Source organism: Aedes aegypti, chromosome 1 (genome assembly GCF_002204515.2).
Source record: "Aedes aegypti strain LVP_AGWG chromosome 1, AaegL5.0 Primary Assembly, whole genome shotgun sequence".
Lineage (NCBI taxonomy): Eukaryota > Metazoa > Arthropoda > Insecta > Diptera > Culicidae > Aedes > Aedes aegypti.
The window spans coordinates 301,055,449-301,065,178 of record NC_035107.1 but is presented as its reverse complement, the minus strand read 5'-3'; the positions used below and the strand labels follow the sequence as shown (position 1 = coordinate 301,065,178).

Here is a 9,730-nt window from a genome sequence, read left to right as displayed (position 1 = left end):
AAGTCCCCTGAAAGGGTAAGGAAAAAATAAAAGTTCCCTGAGAGGGTAAGGTCAGCAAAAAGAGAAAAGTCCCCTGAGAGGGTAAGGAAAAAATAGAAGTCCATTGAGCGGGTAAGTTAAGCAAAAAGACAAAAGTCCCCTGAGAGGGTAAGCAAAAAAAAGTCCCCTGAGAGGGTAAGTTAAGCAAAAAGAGAAAAGTCCCCTGAAAGGGTAAGGAAAAAATAAAAGTTCCCTGAGAGGGTAAAATCAGCAAAAAGAGAATAGTCCCCTGAGAGGATTATGAGCAAAGGATAAGAAAAATAGATGAACATGAAACGGTGCCAAGCAAATGATGATTTCAAATGAGTGATGTTGTAAGATGTTGAAGAGGTCGTAGTAGGCTGAACAATGAAGGTGAAAATCAGTTTATTGATTAATTTTGTGCGGAATAAACGTGCTTTGCTTTTTGTAAAAAAAATGTGTCTTATTCAGTTGTGAAAAGAATTTATAATTCAAATAGGAAAACGAGAGAAACGCACTAAGCAAAGTATGGTCACTACAGTTGCTACTCCGTGAATGACCAGAATAATCGAAGTTATTATTATTATTATTATTATTATTATTATTATTATTATTATTATTATTATTATTATTATTATTTTTGATTTATTTTCATCTCACTATTGTCTATATGAAATTGGGACTCAACTTAAAATCGTTTTGACGCCTGATGCGTGACGTAAATCGCAGGGAAGACCAAACTCATGTAAGCCTTCAACACTAGAGAAGATGCGGATTATTTCAGTCATCGGCTCGTGGTAACCGAAAGCTGTTCGATGGAACCTTGGTTGGAGTAAAGCAGTGCCGCGTAGCACACGAATATTCAAAACAGCAAGAAGTATGGAACAGTCGACTTCTTCGTTCAGTAGTTTTGCGATAAAAGCAGCTTGTTGAGTCTTGCGCCGCTGGTCTAGAGAGTCCAAATCAAGCAGTTTACATCGATTAGCATATGGTGGCAGGTTCCGTGGATCACGCCAGGGTAGGTTCTTTAATGCCACACGAATGAATCTTCGTTGGACGCTTTCCATTCTAAGACTCCACGATAGCTGATGGGGAGCACACACCAAAGCAGCACATTCCAAAATTGGCCGTACTAAGGAGCAATAGAGTGCTTTTAGGCAATACGGGTCTGTGAAGTCTCGGAAAATCTTAGATATAAATCCAAGCTTTTGCGATTTGCTTGCACAAGAAACCAAGAGATGTAGCTTGAGAGTAGCTTTCCACTTTCAATGTACACTTTCGAGAACTCCAAACATTAAAAAGTCAATAACGGCGCCGGCCACGTCCTTACGGTCATCGGGGAAGGGAGGGAATGATAGTATGACATCCATTGTTACTCGAGACCAAGATCACCTCTGCATCTCCATGGTTATCATGGAAAGGAGTTTTATTAGTGAGGAGGGATCATAGTTGCATCATCAGGATTCACCTTGGATTTGGATTCATGCAATCTCAGTTCAAAAAATCACCCAACTATCAGTATTCTAAAGACAACGTGGACAAACGAAAAGTCAAAACACTTAGCATCGGACCTTTCAAAGGTATATTAGTTTTTATAATGATAAACATCAGATAAAAGTAAGGATATAGGGTTCTAAATGTTTATGTGCAAGAGTCTATGTCGACACTTACAGGGACGAACTGTTCATATTTTGTTTAATCAATGTATTTAAGTACCATGTCCACTCTTGTCATGTTAAAAATACGGTTCATAATATATTGTACATTTAAATACAAATATGAAACGAGCTCACCAAATTGATCATCCATCTTTGATTGAGCAGTTGTAACAAAGACAAATTAAAGACCTCCATGTCCCTTGCAGTTGCTCAAAATTTTATGGCTCATAAGGTAATCTAGAATGCCGTGAAAAGTGTACTGCGATCTGTCAAACTTGGGTACCTTTTGTACTGCCGAGGGACCAAATGCAGTACTAGAAGTGGTACCCAATTTCAGCCCGAGTGCGACGGACCTGGTTGTAAGCTACTTTAACCAGCATGCTCATTTCACAAAAGCAAAATATCACTCCGGCAACGCGTAGTCTGAACTCGATTGCACTCAGAAACGCGTGCAAAACGACGCAAAAACAAAACGTTTTTTTTCTGGTGAAGATGAAATGAGGCCGAAAAACTCAAACCCTCAGGAGCACAAATCTAAAACGCGTGCAAATTAAAACAAAAAAAAAATACTTCAACGACGAAAAACAATTTTTCTGCTTGGGCTACAACGAAGCACTGCCCAACAGAACGCGTACCGAATAAACCGACTTATTTGAATTATAGACAGAATCTAATAATTTGCAGAGACGATAAAAACGTGACAGATCAATTTTCAACACATCCGTTCGCGCGCTGCCTACTGCGATCTCCAGACAAATTTTCGCACTAGGTTTTCAGAGAAAAACAATCAAAATATTGCTGTTTGCATTTGAGGCGCAAATCTTGACTAAATGTCCTCCAAATGCGGTAACACAAACCAATCAAAGGACTCCTAGCAACGATTATCTAAATCACCGCTGACCTAGATAGAAAAACCTATCTTTGACATCGCATTTCTTGTTGAAAATCTTACCGCGTTTGGTGTTCCCGCATTTGATATTTGCGTTTCAAACGCACACAGCAATACCTTCAACTACTAAAATTTGACACAAGAGTGTAAAAAAAATAATGAAAATGGATTAAATGTACAAAACTAAGCGATAAAGCATAACGACAGGGAAGTTCAACTGAATTTTGAAATGGGTTGAAAAACGGCCGGTGTCCCTTTAAGGACGTAATACCAAGAATTTATTCTTGGCATTCCACTCAGCTCTGGTCCTTACGTGTTCCTACCTCATGCTTCCTCGGGTTAAACCGATGACAAAGACCGCCAGCTAAGGATTGCATGCATACTTAGCTGTGTTACCGTTTGTAACAAAACGCCTGTTTAGTAAGTTTTAGTTTTTTCTATTACTATTATTTATATGTCTCCGTGAAATTTTAAATTTAAATTCTATTGCATGCCATTAAAAACACCCCTACACCTGATATAGGTTATGTACATTTGGGTCAATATAAAAGTTAAATTGTGAACCACTACAGCTTTCATTACACTCAACCCAATATCCGAGGTCTGATTAGCCTACAAGAGGACTCCAGCCGATCTTGAGACATGAGAGGTACTCCAGATCGCACTAGCCAAGAAAAAAGGTCCTTGACGCACCCAACCTCAAAAGGCTGGCCGTTGCTTAGCCAAGCTTGCCGAGTTCTTTGTCCTGGCAGCCCACGTGTTGTCCAATCAGCTTAAACAGAGCTTGCACGATGGTGCTCCTGCGAGACGGCAGTGTTGGAGTAGGCCCAATAAACCACCCGTAAAAAAAACCTTATTGCAAGTAACATAGGAGAATATACGACTCGGAATATACGGCAAAGACCCGCGCGATGAAATAAGGATTACTATTGGAAGCTTGGGCACGGTAAATGGCTAGGCATGGCGTACCATTGGTACCTCGTGTACCTGCAGGATTAAAATAGACCCTTTTGTGCGGTCCTTAGCCTCTTGCCAAGCAACTCCTATCCCTACCTCCTCGTGGTACTGGCCGGGATACGAGTAACCTTGGGGAAGATCGGGTAACCAACCCCGGTGGGAACTTTGGTCGTATGCTGACAGGGAAGGGGGGGTTTACTATTGCTTTTGCTTCTGCAAACCTGGAGCGTCTGTACTCCATGTTAGGAGCGGCTCACAACAGCGTCTGTTCCCCATGTCAGGGGCGGCTGATTATCGTCCGAGTGCCAGGGAAGGACTCTTAGCTAAACTGCGCACTATGGTCCTCCGAACATTTAAGGGGAATGGTCCTCCGGAAATCTAGGGGGTTGGTGTCAGGCCCTGCAAGCCAATCGTAAAAACACATCAGCACATGAACATCAACAAGATAATACGGACCTGAACAATCGGCAAAGACCACACTATGGGCGGTTTCCATACAGACTGGCGGCCAAAAATATTTTTCCCATCTCATGTCGTATTTATGAGTTTTATGATACAAATTTGATGTATTATTTTCAAAAACAAGTTTTCGAGACTAACTTTTGAAAAGGGCCTATAGCGGAATATTAAACTTTGTTACTTATAATGCATATAAGCCATTTATGCGATTAACGTTGTGCAAACCATTATAAATATCAAAACTTACATAGAAATGATGATTTGAATGATTTAGCGAAGTTCAGTTATTTTCTGATTTAGTTTTTAGCTGTTTTCAATAGAAAATGGTTAAAAATATTGGAAAAATTCAAAAAGCCTTATATTAAAAAAGTGCAAATTTGTGCAGCTGAATTCTTCACGATCCTTTAGTTTACATCTCAAAGTACCCTTGAAATTGAATTTAAGCCTGGGACAACTTGGGACAAAAAAGTACTCGATGTGTTAACTATAAGCTTATTCGATTTTTTAACCGCTTTATTAAAAAACATCATAAAAGCCACTATTTTGAAGCTTTTTTTTATTTTTTTATTGTTTCTAGGAAGCCTTTTTTGTAAGCTTTCAAATGGTGTAAAAACATTTTACGTAAGTATTATAGAAAAAAAGTTATATTCATTTGAGTAAACCATAGTTTTTGTTAATAAAAACAAGTTTTTCTCCATAGGCTCAACTTTGGCACCTCATATCTGAGTGTGCAATGCAAATCATGTCCTAATATTTTGGGGATTTCTTAGCAGACATGTTTACAATGAAATGGCGAACAAGAATTGAAATTTGGGGCACATCACTTTTTTGATTATTGGCCACCTGATAAGCCATAGTGGACCACAGCGACGGAAATGGACTAGCGATTGGAAGCTAGGTACGTGGAACTGCAAATCTCTCAACTTCATCGGAAGCACTCGCACACTCTCCGATGTACTGAAGATCCGCGGTTTCGACATCGTAGCGCTGCAGGAGGTGTGCTGGACAGGAGCAATGGTGCGAACGTTTAGAGGTAATCATACCATCTACCAAAGCTGCGGCAACACACGCGAGCTGGGAACAGCTTTCATAGTGATGGGTGATGGCAAGGACGCATTTTACGCGCAGCTTGAACGCGAGTACGACCGCTGCCCAAGCCACGACGTCAAGATCACCATAGGAGATTTGAACGCTCAGCTTGGCCAGGAGGAGGAATTCAGACCGACGAAAGGAAAGTTCAGCGCCCACCGGCTGACGAACGAAAACGGCCTACTACTGAGAGATTTTGCCGCCTTCAAGAATATGGCCATCCGTAGCACCCATTTCCAGCAAATCGACCACGTTTTGATTGATGGACGGTACTTCTTCGACATAACCGTTGTTAGAACCTATCGTTTCACTAACATTGACTCCGACCACTACCTGGTGATGGTGAAACTGCGCCCAAAACTATCCGTCATCAACGATGTACGGTACCGACGTCCGCCACGGTACAATCTAGCGCGACTAAAACAACCGGATGTCGCAAATGCGTACGCACAGCATCTTGCCGAATGAGGGCGAGCTCGATAGGGCCCCTCTTGAGGACTGCTGGAAGACAGTCGAAGCAGCCATTAACGACGCTGCCGAAAGCATTGTCGGATATGTGGAACGGATCTCAAGAAACGATTGGTTCGACGGAGAGTGCCATGAGGTTTTAGAGGAGAGAATGCAGCGCGGTCTGCAATGCTGCAGCATGGTACGCGACAAAACGTGGAACGATACAGACTGAAGCGGAAACAGCAAACCCTCCTATTCCGAACAAAAAGCGCCGCCTGGAAGAGGTGGAATGCCAAGGGATGAAGTTGCTGTACCGTTCTCAAGAAACGTGAAAATTCTATCAGAAGATCAACACATCCCGCAAAGGCTTCGTGCCGCGAGCTGAATAAGCCGGGATAAGGATGGGAGCATCTTGACGGACGGACGCGAGGTGATCGAAAGGTGGAAGCAGCACTACGATGAACACCTGAATGGCGCAGAGAATACAGGCACAGAAGGTCAGGACAGCGAAGGCGACGGCTATGTCAGCACAGCGGACAGTGGAAACCAACCAGCTCCCACGATGGGGGAAGTTAAGAACAACAAGGCCGCTGGCAAGGATGGTATCGGAGCTGAACTCATCAAGCTGGGTCCGGACAGGTTGGCCGGCTGAACCACCATTTGTTCATCGATATCAAGGCAGCATACGACAGTATCGACCGTGTAGAGCTATGGAAGATCATGGACGAGAATAGAATTCCCGGGAAGCTCACAAGACTGATTAGAGCAACGATGGACGGTGTGCAAAACTGCGTGAAGATCTCAGGCGAACACTCCAGTTTGTTCGAATCTTTGCGGGGACTACGACAGGGCGACGGACTTTCGTGCCTGTTGTTCAATATTGCGCTTGAAGGTGTCATGCGGAGAGCCGGACTTAACAGTCGAGGCACGATTTTCACAAGATTCGGACAATTTGTTTGCTTCGCGGACGACATGGATATTATTGGGAGAAAATTTGAAACGGTGGCAGATTTGTTCACCCGCCTTAAACGCGAAGCAACAAGAGTCGGGCTAATGGCGAATGCGTCGAAAACAAAGTACATGCTGGTTGACGGAACTGAGCGTGACAGGGACCGCCTAGGAAGCAGTGTTATTAATTATATATTATATTATATATTAATTTTCTTTGAAATTAATTGTTCGCCATCAAAATTCAGCCCAAACACAACCGATCAACCATGACAGCTGCTCACAGTGCAGCGAAAACAACACAATCAAAGGAACCGTTTTCTACGCCGAGCAAGGCTCACTCATTGATGTGCATACAAACTTTTTTTTTTCTCAGTACGACGGATTGAACATAGTTTGCATTCTCAATTATACACGGTCGTTGAGGAAATTTCAAAAAATCTGGACGAACATTTCAAAAGGGCACATCGACATTGGTAAAAACTGTTGAGCCCTACTCAACTCGATCACGCTCACCAATACCACTATCAGAAAGTTTGCATGGCTGGGCTAAAAAGGTCTCAACAGAAACGTATCTGAAAAAAGGCTCAAGACCTCTTGGGCCCTTTTCAAATGTTTGTCCAGAAATCTCGTGAATTATAGAAGTTTTACGGCGTGTGATTGGAATGAAATCTTTCAGTGAAGAAGTACGAAGGTTTTCCATAGTGAAAATAAGTGCCCGGCGAAGTATACAAGGGGGGGTCGTTAAGAAACTTGTATCGTAAAGTGGTGTGACTGGTGTTGATAGCTAAACATTTTTCTCAAATCGTGTTCGTCCATGCGTTTTTGGTGAAAAAGTGCAAAGCGGATAATTGAAATGATGTTATTTATCGAAATACAGTAGTTTTATTGCATTTTTGGTGTAGGAGTGTACGAACCATAACAAGCTTTCACAAAATTACTCTTGGAAATTGAATCTATGTTGCTGGTAAGTTGGAATATCCGCCGTAGTGGAACATTTTAGGTTTGATACGACAAATAATAGCGCTTACGACGAAGTAGAATGAAACCCTATTGCAATTACCACATGAAAATTCTCATGTGAAATTAAGTTTCTCCAACCAAAACTTAAGAAAAGTTGCATTTACCCAAATCTGTCTAACTGAGCCAAAGTAAATGCAGCTCTCTCTATTTTTGACAACATTCGTGAGGAAGAAATACAATACCGAGAGTTAAAAGAATAATATTTATACTGAATTTTGGATAAAGTATATTCAAAATTTAGGTAATTTTTGTTTTTCGTGCAAGGTGTTTCAATCTTCGTTAACCCCTCTACCAACAGCTACATTTGTTGACGCAAAAAAAAAATCAAATCGCGGTATTTTTTGTTTTAGTTATTTTTGCACCATTTTTTCCACAAGTTCTAAAAAAACTCTTCTAGTTAATCAATGGTGATCTGGTTTTGAAGATATTCCGAATTTCCTTGGGACCGACCTTCTCCATACAAAATGTCTTTGGTGGCCATTGTGTCTCACGTAAATTTATCAAGAAAATAAAACATGGTCTATACAATGTTTAGTAATAAGGAGCTACTCAGAAAACATCATACAAATCGGTACACGGAGAGAACGAAGTACTCAAATTTGAGTTTCTTCAACCCAACTTGGCACCTTTGTGCGTTACCCCAAATTTGAGTAAATAGCCAAGTACTCAAATTTGAGTTATCGCATAAAATTATCTCAGTGGGTGATTTTTACCCAATGTTACCTTGGATGCAAAAACTCAAAAATAGGTATTTTCATCGGATTAAAATGCAACCTAAAAAAGTAGTCAAAAATTCAATTCGCATAAGCTATGTTTATGTGATTAATCAAAATAAACTGAACTCAACTTGAATGATACAAACATTTATTTTGTTTTATTTCAATTCATAAAAAATAAAATAGTAAAAAATTGCTTGAAAACCCAACCGCGTGGGTGGCAGGGCAGGAATGACGACATCAGCACAGGAAACAATTTGGATCGGGTGAGTACACCTGCAGCATAAAACTTATCGACCGGCAGCAATGTACTGAGAACGCCAATGGAAAGCTCGACTCCGACGGTGGCACATGGTGGCTAGGAATGGCAGGTACAGCAAGCAGGCAACGAATGACACGCATTATGTTCAGCAACCAGCCTCTCACTTTCAGCAATAGTTCGTCGGAAACGGTTCCGGGAATCGTGAACGGTGGGTGAAGGTAACGGCAAACAACAGTTCGGAGAGGATTATAGCCATCGAGAGCAAGGCATTAAGTCACTTCTGGACATCGGAAATCGTGCACCAAAAACAGTTAAACGATAACTGAATTCCTGAAACAAGAAAGAGATAATTTTACATTATACTTTTCAGCAAACCGAACTCCTCGGTGGGAAATAAATTAAGGATATTTACCTCTAGTAAATCAGCATTCCGGTAAACCACTTCAGGATTAGCTATCAAAAATGTATTAAATAAACATCTATCGTAATTTATTGATTTTTATAATTAAAAAACAATAACAATTACGATCACGTCTTACGCCGATGTCGGCTAATCTGGAATGAGCAATGTTGACTTTTCAATATGGCTGTCGCATTTTTTCATCCAAAACTGAGTTTAAACTACTCAACGGGTAGTTCGCAGCTTGAATGTCTCACGTTGAGTTGTTTTTACTCAACTATTTGTTTTCTGAGTGTTTGACAAATTCAATGATCGATTAACTTATTTTATGTGATTAAATGAATATCCAGTCTATATATACTGCGTTTTCGTAGCAATTATAAATACGTTAAGTGACATTTCGAGTGATTCCGTAACTAGTTTTGCCAGAAAGTACGCAAGTTCAAGTATTAAACTTGTATGGTATAAATGCAATAAAATGAACAAGTATTTTTTTACTCAAATTTGGGTTTTAGTCGAACTACTCAAAAGTTGGGTTAAATGTACGTATTTGACAGAATGGAAATCACCCATTCCTTGAGTTCCACTGTCTTAACTTAATTTTGAGTTAAAAAAAACTCATTTTTGAGTACTTCGTTTTCTCCGTGTAGAGTATTCTTTGAGATATCTGAAAATTACGATATGATGTTTATGGAAGTTTTCAAGATCTTTATTTTGCCAGCATTATACCAGAAACATAAATGCTCATTACTCAAAGACGGCTGCACTGAATTCTGAATTGCTGCATTTTTCCATAACATACTCTCGTTATTGTATTGTTCCGAAGAGGGAATATCCAAATACGATACAAATTCTGTAGCCTGAAATATTTACGTGGGT

The 9,730-nt window shown here is 40.6% G+C and overlaps 1 long non-coding RNA gene across 1 annotated transcript; it reads right to left on the bottom strand.

Moving 5' to 3' along the window:
- Positions 1–8,323: 8,323 nt before the first annotated feature.
- LOC110674693 lies at positions 8,324–9,495 on the bottom strand. Its single transcript, XR_002499102.1, has 2 exons — positions 8,864–9,495; positions 8,324–8,781 (listed from the first exon to the last, which is right to left on the bottom strand). It is a non-coding gene; the product is annotated as an uncharacterized LOC110674693 (long non-coding RNA).
- Between the last annotated feature and the right edge of the window lie 235 nt (positions 9,496–9,730).